The sequence below is a fragment of the Monodelphis domestica genome, chromosome 1 (genome assembly GCF_027887165.1).
Source record: "Monodelphis domestica isolate mMonDom1 chromosome 1, mMonDom1.pri, whole genome shotgun sequence".
Taxonomy (NCBI): Eukaryota; Metazoa; Chordata; class Mammalia; order Didelphimorphia; family Didelphidae; genus Monodelphis; species Monodelphis domestica.
Genome location: NC_077227.1, coordinates 634,532,666 through 634,545,729, shown reverse-complemented (window position 1 = coordinate 634,545,729; position 13,064 = coordinate 634,532,666).

The window sequence follows — 13,064 nt, the reverse complement described above, 5'->3', positions numbered from 1 at the left end:
ATAAACCCTCAGGGCAGAGACTGTGCATTTTCCTGTGTTTTCTCTGGTGCCATCTTAAACTGCCAGAGTTCAGTAAATATTAAGTAACAATACCTGGCCCATTCCTAAATCAGGCTAACTCAGGTTTTCTTACTCTGACCTTTTGTGCAGCTTGTGAAACAGCTATCAAGGATCCTTATCCATTCTCCAAACTATTGGAACAAAATCTTCTAATACTCACGCTTGATTACTCCTGCTTGCAGGTAGTTTTAAAATATTATTCTTATTATTTTAAAGGGCATATTGACAAAAATTAATGTGATGAAATGAACGATAATCAAGTCTTTCTTATTTGATTAAAGAATGACTTAGAAGAACCAGCAATCTGTTGTGACAGCCAACCTTACCTTTGCTAATATTTAGGATCCATTAATACAATTTTCATGGAAAGGAGGTTCTCTGTTATGGGGAGTGGGGTGGGGAAAAGAAAAATAGGGATTAATTGAGAGACTCCTATGCATAATGAGTGCTTCCTTTAAGAAAATATTTGGATGATAATTGTTCTGGAAATTATTTCCCCATGTACCTACTGAGATCTGTCAAAAATATTTCACGAGAAAAACAGACTCAATAGACCTTTCTAGCTCTTCAGTATGCACTCTCAATGTATGCAAACTTGTTACTAGAGACATCTAAGGGAAATTTCAAAGCATTTCATAGTAGGATCTGGCCAGGTACCTGCTGTGTGTTTATGATGTATCAGTGAATATATTAAGTGAATTAACTACTGTGTCTGTCTCTTGGGTTAATTACCAAGTTCAAGCTAAGAAAGACACTCTAAAGTATATTTCAGCATCCTGCGTTAGCAGACCAGATTCTACGCTAAGTAGTTCAATGAAACCACTGTTATATACTGGAGAAGACCTTTCCTTTTGAAAGAGAGATTCTGGTAAAGATATCGTTAAGACTGCATGAAAGTGATCTTATTTTAGAGCACAGAGAAAGCTGAAATACAATATAGAAAGTCACTACATTGTACAAATCATTTACCGAGTAAGATGCTTCTAGTTCAAATCAATTTACGTATACACAGAGAGAATTGTACATCCATATAGAGCCTGGAGAAGATTATCCTACTTTACTCTAGTTCCTATCATTCTTGATTTAGTACCAGCACAGAAAACAAAACAAAATAAAATGTCTTATGTCTACTTATTTGACTATATCTCAATGTATGAATTAGATTGTGAGGAGCATGAATTTTCTGGGGGCAAGTGCAAACATTTAAAGTTGTCATACCAGTTGATTGTATCTCCTATACCCATTTCCAAACTTTGTAGCTTAAAATACACAGAGATTTGCCTTCAGGTGTCTAATTGCTGCCTTGTTTTCCACTGAATTCACAAAAACCTGCTTCTTCGAGGCAAAACCTGAAGCTTAAAAAATTACAAGAAATATAATCAAATTTTAAGTGGGCATTTCCAAGAGATTTTACTAATATAATCAGAGGCAATTTATAAAGCATGCATGCATCATGCTTGCTATTCTTTAAGTCTATGAAATCTCAAAGTCAGTGCCTCTCATATGTATTTCTACAAAGAATTTACTAGACTTGGGCTCTTGAAGAAAAATCAGATTTTTAGTTATAAATTAATTAAGAGTCAAGATTAGTAATACTTGGACTTTAATCTTTCTTAAAGTTATCAGGAAAAAAGTTCTCAGGAAAAATTAAAATCATATTCAAAGAGAGAGAATTTTTATGTAATCATTCCAAAATATAATCTCACAGAAAATATTCTCACAAATATCCAATATATTAAATAACTATAAACTTTGGCTCTGGGGTATCTACTAAATTACAAAATACCTATAGCATTATAAAAACTTTCTTTCAAAGAGTTCAAAGCATTTTGCATGCCTACATATCTCATAACTGTCATCATTCGGGAAGGTGTATGCTTGCCTATATTTGACCAGCACACTTAAAAAATAATGGAAGGGGATTATTTGATGGCCTTGGCTTACATTTTTAGGAAAGTATTTTAAAATGACTTGACCAGGAGATATTACAATTGGCAAAGCATTAGCAGGGAAAAGACCTCGATAAAATTAGTAACAAGACACTGAATCATTTCTTCTTTTGGTGAAAGTCACAGGCAAAAGTCCTAAAATTATACAATTACAAAAATAAATCAAGTCAGCGTGTCATTTCTGCTTTTCTACATTAATAAATTAACCATGTAACATTGTTCAAAATTATGTCAGTTACGCATATAATAATCTTTTAAATTAATGAAGTGATGAAGCAGTTTGATGACACCCATGATTTACAGGGCTGCTTTTAGCTAATGGTAAAAGCCTTTCATTTAATAAATTGCCCCCTAGAGAAATTACCAAAAATGAATATTTTCTATGCTAAATGTTCCAAGGTTTACACTTTTTCAATAGATTAACAAATGGTGAGGGAGAAGCATTTTTCAAAATATATCTTCCTTTACATATATTTAATTGAAATTAATTAATGTATTATTTTAGAAGGAAATAATCATGCAGAAATAGGTGCAAGATCATTTACGAGAATTCCATAAAGCAATAAAGCAGAGTTTAAACAATGGAATTAATCATGTCCTTAAAATTTTTTATAATAAATTGGTGATTATTTTAAGCTTTTTGATTAAGGCAAAGGACATCTTATAAAAGCTAAAGTTTTATACACAAATATAAGGCTTACTGTTCTGCCATAATTATTTCTATAGTTTAATTATTGTATTATTTTATATTTATTTACTATTTACTAAGATTGAAGCTATGTTGTTACCAGTAAGGTTCAAAACGTTTCGTCCCCAATTTTGCTGTTGTTGGTGTTTCACTTTTGCTGCTATTTAATAAAATTTGAAAAATAGCAGATCTTGGGTCATAACAATATAATTTTCCAACGCACGCCTGTAAAATAACAAGTAAGCCTTAAAATTCAAGTCCATCATCTTCCTTTGTCTTTTGGTTGTTCTTGGCACTCATAAAAGTGCTGAAATATGTAGAGGATAGAAACCTTTTATAAAGAGACATTATAAAAGTTGATTATGAAAGCACAGTAGGTTTCAGCCAATGCAAGGCACACTTGCATGGGATAACAACACAAAAAGCAAGGAGCTGAGTATAGCTGCAAGGAACGCTTGGAATTGATGTTCCCGTTCTCTTTGTTTATGGATTTGTTTTAGTAACGTCAGGGACTAATTTTTATTCTTCTAAATAAATAATGTGCATTGTACATTGGGTCAATTCCATTTCAGTTTGAAACATTTGCAGTTATAGCCCTGAAAACAAGAATAATTAATTGAGATTTTATGAGTCCAATGGATGCATTTTGTGGAAAGCAGAGAGAGAGTGAGTGAGCAAGTAAGTCATTTTAGAATTCTATAATCGATGGCAATGTAATGGAAAATTGGCTGTTGGGTTGGCATTTCAAATTATTTTAAGGAATTTTAAACTTTCATCAATAGTATTTTTTAAATAAATGTATATGCATAATGGTGCTCAAGTGTTTGTATTTTATATCCTGAGTTATATAAATCAGCATAATAACCACAAGTTTAAGTATGTGATTATTTTCTAATAAATGGATTGAAGGAGGCATAAAAAGTGTTAGAAATGCAAGATTTTATTTTTCCCTTCTCTTGCAGTTTTCCATAATATAGAAATGAATCAATGTAAGTCTTTAACACAACCATTTGAGCAAGATCCATTTTTAAAAGCTAATGAAGAAAACCAAAAGACATATGAGTGCATGTTTATCTACACGTACAAGTCTTTGCAGCAGTTCCCGACTTTTACTGTAATAGCTAGCTTCAGATTCCTTTCTATCATTTCCTGCTAAGTAGTCTGTAAAATCTAAAGCAGTTTCAACAGCATGTGGGAGAAATTTTGCAAGAGTATTTGGGTGTTTTGGTTCCACAAAAAGATTGGAATTATCACATACTTCAAAACTTGGAAAATCAGGTTTTATTATTATTGTTACCTATAACTACTTTCTCTAATATTATGATTATGGAATATCATTGACATACACAATGCTACATAGCTACAGAGATGAATAGGTTGTATTGCTATCCAGGATAAATTTTCTCAGGAAAGAGAAAGAAAGAAAGAAGAGAGAGAGAGAGAGAGAGAGAGAGAGAGAGAGAGAGAGAGAGAGAGAGAGAGAGAGAGAGAGAGAGAGAGAGAGAGAGAATTTAAAAGAAATAGAGGATTTGTATTTACCTGAACATCTTCAGTCTTCAAAAGATTTTTTTCATGGACTTTTCATAAAAAATAGAGAAAACAAAACATCAGCAGTTATGTATTCCTATTGAATTGTACTGAGTTACAACATATGAAAATTGTCATATACTGCAATGGAATGGCTCTGTGTTATAATCGGCACCCAATGTGGGACCCTGAGAAGCAAAAATGGACAAGAAAACATGCATGTGCTTTGAACCCTTTGAAAGCTACTAGGTAGATTCAAACTATCACCAGTCATTCAAGTTTGGTTTGTTTTTTTTTTTTTTGAAGTAATAGGGTAACATGTCGATGCTAATTCAGCAGCTTTAGAATGCTTTGCATAATTCTTTACTGTTGTTTTGAGCAGATTTGCCATCCTAATAATATTGTGCTCACACACATACCCACCCTGACATATAATGGAAAGAGGCCTAGAAACATATTGGATAAAAGTAGGTGGGTGGATTAAAAAGTATACTAAATAATTCCAATATGGATAATTGAATATTATTATTTTACTGGACTTATTTTAACAAATATTTTCCATATGTATTGAATTCAGTGGAAATTTTATATACCAGATCAACCTCACATAAAAAAAACAGAGCTACAAGGACTCAGAAGATATCTCCATTCACTTTCAAAGCTAAATATTTTGGCTATACTTTGGAAGTCGGGCAGAGCATTTCTTTTTCTTTTTCTTTTTTTAATAATGTGGGGGAAAAGCAAATCTACAACTCTATTTTTCAAAGCAGAGCATAATAAGCTCTGTAAGCACAGAACCAATAACCTGTCCTATGTCCTGCCCCAGCCCCAATCAGTGTTAAACACACATTCCAAGATACTAAAAAGCAAACAAACAAACAAAAACAAACCCTTCATATTAGGGGAAGCCGAAGCTGGCTCTTGTGAAAGTGCCCATCTGTCCCCAACAGATTTTTCCCTCTCTGATGCCCCTATAACCCAGTGACTGCCAAATTCCCAGTTCCTGAGAATGATTCCAATCAGGCTAAGGGAAAGAGCAAAGACATTTACAGCTTCTTTCTTTTTGTTTCCGGGTTTCTGCATTCACTCCACTACTACCATGACTGTCATTGTTGCCATCGATGCCATCTCCACCATTTCTGTTGTTGCCATCACTGTCATTGCTAACACTGCTACTATCCCCACTGTTGCCAAAACCTCTGCCACCACTTTTAATGCCACCACCACCCCAACTCTCAAGACTGCTATAAATAATCTCAGTCCTACTTCCATCACCGATACTACCACTGCCACAATAGCTACTAAACTAATAACTATTATAATTATATAGCACTTACTATATGACTGTCACTATGTTAAGTGCTTTATAATTGTTATCTCATTTGCTATTCACAGCACCCCTAGGATGTAGGTGTTATTATTGTACCCATTTTACAGATAAAGAAATTCAGGCAAATAAGTGACTTGCTCAAGATCACACAATATCACAGGTAAAATTTGAACTCAGTTCTTTGTGACTCCAGGACCAACATCCTATCTTCCGTATCAGAGAGCTACTATTACTCTTGCCACTCCCATCATCATTCCTGATGCTTCTCTTGCTGTGATCACTGCCACTACTGATAGCATTGACACTTCTAATACTACCTCAACTACTGCTGCTATCAACACTTCCACTACAAGTACTACAAATGCTACAGCCACTATTTTTACCACTGTAACCACACCACAACATCCACCCCTAATTCCTAATGAATATTGCCGCAACTTTCTTCTAGAGCTATGTTGTATTTCTAGTTAGGACAGGATAATCATTAGAATATTTCTCTTAGGAACTGTACTAGATTGTCTTCATAGGGGTATTAGGGGTATGTGGGGGCCAGCAAAAAGAAAATTGTTATTTTCACTATGAACATCTACAACTAGGGAATCAGCAAATAGCTACATATCAGGACTAGATTTATCGTTTTGATTATCTAGACCTAAGAAAGTGATGTTGCAGAGAAATGTAATGAAAAAGTCTTCTCCATTAAATTCTTTTTTCAAATAAGTTTTGAAATTTTCATCATGAAAAAGTCAAGTTCTCTATAGGGAGAAGCCAAAAAAATGAAGTTTGGTGAGGTTTTTTGGTAGTAGAGTTTCAATATAATAGCAAATTCACCTTTAGAAATTGTGACCGCCTGCCTATGTTTGCCATGAATATGCTATTTTACAGTATTAGTTTCATTTTATAACAATTATTTTAAAAGATGTTCATTATAGAATGGGCTTAAGTTTGAGACTATTTTCCTTTACAGACGGTAATAATTAAATGCTGAGGCAAATATTTTACCTAAAATTGAAGTTTGGAGTAAAAAAATAATCTAATATTATATAAAGTGACTGATAATATTTGTTACTTTGCATCCAAAAATCATGAAGTACTTTTATTTTTCCCCATATCATAGTTAATATCCTTTCTGTACTTTGTCAGTTTCTTTAAAAGGGTTTAAAGGTTAAAATAAGTTAAAATTTTAAAAATAGTTTAGAGTATGAAACTGTCTTAATTTTATGCCAAGAATACTGCTCAGCAAAGACAAGAAAAATCTTTACTCTCTCAGAATATCTTTGTTGAAATGACACTCAGAGTTGAGACTTAGCAGGTTAGCAGAAGTAACACAGGCACAAGAGATAGAAGTAACACAGGCACAACAGATAGAGTAGGTGGCATTTTCTTTTCAACTCTAGAGAAAAAACCATAACATCCCAGTGAGTCATTTTACCCTGAATGTAATGAACTTTAAGGGCCTTTAAAGTTGAAAAGCAATTGTCATTAATTGTAATTAATTAATTAATTGTCATTAATTTGGTCATTCATTCAATAATATTTATTCTTTAGCTAGAAAAATGGAATTTTATGCCCCTTTGCTGTTATATCAGCGATACTTTGAGGATCTTGTAGGGACCTAAATTGCCTTGTCAATGAGTTCTATCATTAATTGAAGTAATATATATATATATATGCATATATATATATATATAAAGTGTTTTACAATACTTTAAAAAAAAACCTTATCTTCTGCCTTAGAATTAATACTGTATATGGATTCCAAGGTAGAAGAGTGATAAGGGTTAGACAATGGGGGTTAAGTGACTTGCCCAGGGTCACACAACTGGGAAGTGTCCAAGGCCAGATTTAACCCAGTACCTCCCATCTCTAGGCTTGGTTCTCTATCCACTGAACTACCCACCTGCCCCCTGCAATACTTAAAAAGTGCTTTCTAAAAGCTAATTGGCATTATTCTTAGTATTAGTATTAATATTAGTATTAATAGATAGATCACCATAGTGATTCAAGAGTAAATTAGTATTTAAACTCACTATCAAGGGCTTTTTAGAATTTTGCTCTAGCTCTAGTTAGACAAGGAGAAAAGGAGAGGTGGCTGCCATATAGACTGTAGTTGGGGGGTCAATTTTCTTGGAATAGGAAAGAACTGCCCACCAGCTAAGTCCTCATGCTATTTATTACGAGATTCGGGAGGATGATTCATAGCTTTGCTCATTACAGATGTAGTGGGAGGCATTTTCTTTCACTTCTTGTGGCAGTTGGCAAACTCTTCAAAATGATTACCTCTCACAGAGTAACAGTTAGACAGTATTTAGCTATAGAGCTGTCAAGCATGTCCATAGATCCTGAAGTTGAATAACTTTGATGAGGTAAAACATGATGGGGACTTTGAACAGCAGAACAAAGCCACGAGGTGACACCAAATGGAAGGACCCAGAAGGCAAAACCGAGTCCTGGAACAAAAGGGGGAGGAATCAGACAGTGTCCTCCCGTTTCATTTCTATCACTCCACCCAGAGCCAGCTTGATTTCACTGTGAACATATTAATGCAGGGCAGACTGCAACATGTTCATAATTTCAGTTGGATGAGCTTTCCAGAAATTCAGATATTTATCTAAACCTTTTGTACCCCTTCTCACCACCATCCCCCTCCTACCAAAACCTAACCAGCAAGGAAATGTACACCTGGCTTGCGTTTGTCTGGCCCATCTCAGATTGCATAGCCCAAAAGTGGAAGATCCTGGCTACTTTTAGTAGATAAGGAAAAGCTAAACACTTGTGGAGTCTGCTAGCTGAAGTCTTCTTTCCACTCTCACTACTCCTGTCTAAGAATGACAAGAATCTAGATGAAAGAGCAGATGTAAATAGATAGCAAGCGCAAAAGCTTTCAACGTGAGCAAGTACTTAAAGGAGAATTTCAGAATGCTATGCAGGAAGATGGTGAAAGATCATCCATTCTACTTCCTCCCATTCTCCAATGTTGTAGACAAGGAACTGAGACCCAAAGGAGGTGAAATCTAGAATCATGTAGTAGGAAAATAGCATAGCCAGGATTGGCCCTACCTTTCTAGCCTCATTATCCATTAGTCCCCTTGATACACTCAAAGATTTAGTAGTGCTTTTTCTACCTCCTACAGGGAAAGTGGAGAGAATACAATTGGTTTACATTGGATTAGTTCCCATAAAATGGACAAAATAAATCTATAAGAATAAAAATAGTCATCTCATTTTAATTTTCAACTATAGCAAAATAATTTAAGCCTCTTCAGAAATAAGATCTGAATTGGAGCTCTGGCATTGGATGTCACCTTACCTATCTAGATTTCTTCATCAAAAAATGAAGTGGTTGGAATAGTCAGTAGAATTGTGAGGGGAAAAGGACATTTGAGACTGTCTCTTCTGACTTTCTCATAACACAGATGAGGTCTCTTCCAACTCTGACACTATGATACTGGGTAAAAATTTCAAATTGGGCTCCAAATATGGAAACAAAAGAACCCAAGCTGTGTGACACAGGTACATATGTTGATTGTTCTCTGTTCACTAATCCATAAAGAGTCACAAAAATTATATTAGGAAAAGGCAAGTGAGATAATTGCTCAAGGTGATAATATTTTTCAATGATACTATTTAAGTTCTATCTTGTGAAGATGGCAGGAAATTTCAAATATTGTTCTAAAGGCATACCCTTTGGAAAGAAGGAAGGAAGGAAGGAAGGAAGGAAGGAAGGAAGGAAGGAAGGAAGGAAGGAAGGAAGGAAGGAAGGAAGGAAGGAAGGAAGGAAGGAAGGAAGGAAAAAACAAATGAATGAACAAATGGAGGGAGGAAGGGAATGAAGAAGAGAGGAAGGAGGAGGGGAAGGGAAGGAGAAAGGAACAAGTATTTATTAAGTGCCTATTATGTGCCAGGAACTATGCTAAGCACTTAACAAATGTTTGATTTGATCCTCACAACTCTTTGTAGTAGATGCTATTATTATCCTGATTTTACAGTTCAGGAAACTGAGGCAAATAAAGGTCAACTGATCCTGTGTTCACAGAGTTACACAGATTAGTTAAATGCTAGTTCAGCTTTGAATTTAGGTCTTCCTCCTGGCTCCAGGCCCAGTGTTTTATTGTAGCAGTCTCTAAACATAAAATCATTCATTGGTTTTCCCCAAAACACAGGAGAAACAGTGTTACAATGGACAGTTAGTATTACAAGAATATTATCATAAATACAATATATATAACAGGGTCTGAGGGAAGAAGGAATTGGAATTGGGAGGCAGGAGTATACAAACTGATTCTGGTTAAAAAAAATAAGTGATACTCAGAAATGGAGGTTCTGAGGTGGGACTGAGCTGAGCATAAGCATACTATTTGGGGCAAGGAGCATTGTGTAGAGCTATCAGTTTCTATCTTTTGGCCAAAGAAAACACAAGACTATTTCATTGCAGTCAGGATTTTAAAAGAATCTATAGATTATGCTATTGAGAAATAGCATCTACAAGAACAAGTTTTATTTATTTTCTTTTTGTGAGCTATGACTACATATGTACAGTTTTCAGGATCTTGATAACAGTCTTTCTTACTATTATGTAGTCAGAAATATGATTCAGCAATATACTCCCCAAAACATTAATTTATATAAAGTTCAGGTGACGAATTCCCTTCAAAATTTGTTGAGAAATGACTTCTAGATACTCACAATTTGAATGAATGATTGAATGAATGAATAAAAGGTCACATTCCCACAATACAAATTGACCATGTGTATTTTTAATCTGTACTAAGCATAGTCCTAAGTATAAGTTTGTATTTGTGAATACAAATATAAAAATGAAGAGAGCTTTCTTCTTTCAAAAAGCAATAATTCCAATAAGAGAGATAATATGTATTTGGCAGTGATGGATAGAGATGGGCATCTTGGTTCTGGAAGTTATAGAGATGGTTCTAGAACTAGAGATAAGAGGTGAGGGAGCACAGGTGTGGTGGCAAAGTTCCTCACAGGGCTTTGGAGAAGATGGTTGGGTAGTACAAAATGAAGAAAAACATGACAAGAGGCCATCTAAAATAGTATTCCAGGAAAGGAGGTAAGCAACTAGGGCAACTGGAACCCAAGGCAGAAATTTTGGAGATGGACAGGTTAAAGTCTCCAGGTCATAGTTTCTGAGTCAAGTGGCAAAGTAGTTGTCAAGGCTGTAGAGAAGATGGGACTGCTTCCAAAGGGAAACTCTTATATGCATTAAGTGAATACTTTAAAGTGCTATTTACAATCCTAATTCTGTTTTTTCCCATAATGCCATCTTCATTTGTATGGTATTTTATACCTATTTTCAGAGCATGTAGATTGTATCATTTTATATTCACAACAACTCTATGAGATAACTCGACAGAATGCAGTATTGACTTAAGCATATTGTCAAAATACTTTATTTTAGGGGCAGCAAGGTAGCCCCAGACCTAGAGACAAGAGATCCTGGGTTCAAATGTGGCTTCAGACACTTCCTAGCTGTGTGACCCTGGGCAAGTCACTTAACCCCAGTTGCCTAGTACTTACTGCTCTTCTGCTTTGGAACTAATAAGTAATATAAATTCTAAGACAAAAAATAAGGGTTAAAATATGTACACACACACACACACATGATCTTAGAAGCATAAATAAAAATGCTGCCCATGCTATATGACAAAAAAGCACCATATATAAACAGAGAGAATGGATCACTAATGCAGATTGCAGAGTGAAATCATGTCTATGGCGAATTCAAATTCTCCTTACTCACTGACTCCTCTTCATATATACTTATTCGTAGGTGGGCTAACTGAAGCCTAGGCAGTTTCAGTGACAGGGCTAAAATCACAAAGCAAGATTGCATCAAAGAGGAAACTGGAACCTGGGTTTCCCAAGACCTAATAGAGGAAACTTCCTGCTCTTTCTTCAGCTACACATGCCTCCCTGGAATGAAGGTGTTTTCCTAACCTATCCTCTCAAGTTTTGAAAGATATTTCTAAGTGGGGGAAGGGAAATCAGAAGGGGTGAATGTACAAATGATTTCACATCAGACTCCCTATGGCTACCCCAGCAGGGGGCTCACTACTGCCACCAAAAGATCTAAAGCACATTTCTAGTACTTTATATTCAGACTTAAAAAAAAAAAAACTACAATAGATTACATGAATCATTTAGTTTCATTTGACTTCAACAATCAGAATCAAGGTATTCTGAAGTCAACACATAAATATGCACATATATAGATATATATGTCTGTGTTTAATACAAATTAAAGTAGCCCCAAATTAATTATTATGTGGGTGATCTGATAGCCTTAGTTTCAAAGATAAAGAAGGGAAATGCCATCTATTATAAAACTAAATGTCCAAATTATTACACTATATTATATTATTATACTATTATTGTTAGTAAATATTATACTATAATCTACTATTATAGACATTTAAGACCTTGGGAAACTATCTCTGCCACTGTCTTAATGCAACATTTCTACCTTCTTAGTACATACAAGAAGGATAAGGAAGAAGAAGGTAAGGTTTGAGGCCAGGTGATTGGGAAAGAGTATATACCAAGTATCATTAATTACAGAATCAATCAATCAATTCTACAGTATTAATTAGAACAACTGTAGATAGAAAGTATATTGTAATAGAATTCAGGGAAATTGAGGTTCAGTTCCAATTCTGTCTTCATCTAAACCTTGGACATATAGCTCTATAATAGTTGAAATCTCCCCTGCCTCCCCATCGTTTGATCTACAGCTACCAAATAGCCCTGTCCCTCATTAACTTGGGGTACTAATTTGCGGACCTCAAATATATTGATTTGTTAACTTTACCCTATATTACTAAGCAATTTGTGCTTTAGTTGAGCCCTCTTTCAAACCTTCCAAAGATGAAACAATCGCTTTCTTGACTCCTGGCTCTTCCACAACTCACTCTGTGACTTTCAATAAGTCATTTCCTTTCCTTGGGTCTCAGTTTCTTCATCTGTAAATTGTGGAGGTTGAATTAGGTGACTCGAGTTTCCACCAAACTCTAAGAAAGAGCCTATGATACCATTTCTGCTTTCTTACCAGTTCGTAACCTAGGGACCAAAGAAATCCCATGTTCTTTATATAAATTATGATAAAAAGGATTATGTTCTATAACAGAGACTTTAAGAAATAAACGTATGTCTTCTCTTCCTCCTTATTTTCCTCCTCTCCCTCCCCCATTGCTTTGAAGTATTCTATGTTCTATTCAAAAGATTCCTGAATTCTAGAGATCCTAGCTGCCCCAGGTCAGTGGGGAAACAAGGTGGTGCCACAGCTTACAAATAGGCAAAATAGAAAGAGGAGGAGAGTAGGGTGGTAAGCAAGAAAAGCTGAGATGAATCAACCATTTAAAAGACACAAAGGCTCCAAGCAGCTGATAAGGAAGAGTCTGCTCTTTAATTTGGAAAACTTCAAATAATAATAGGAATCTAGTACAAAACTGTTCAGCTGGTTGTGGGAACCCTTTTCCCACTCGGAGATATC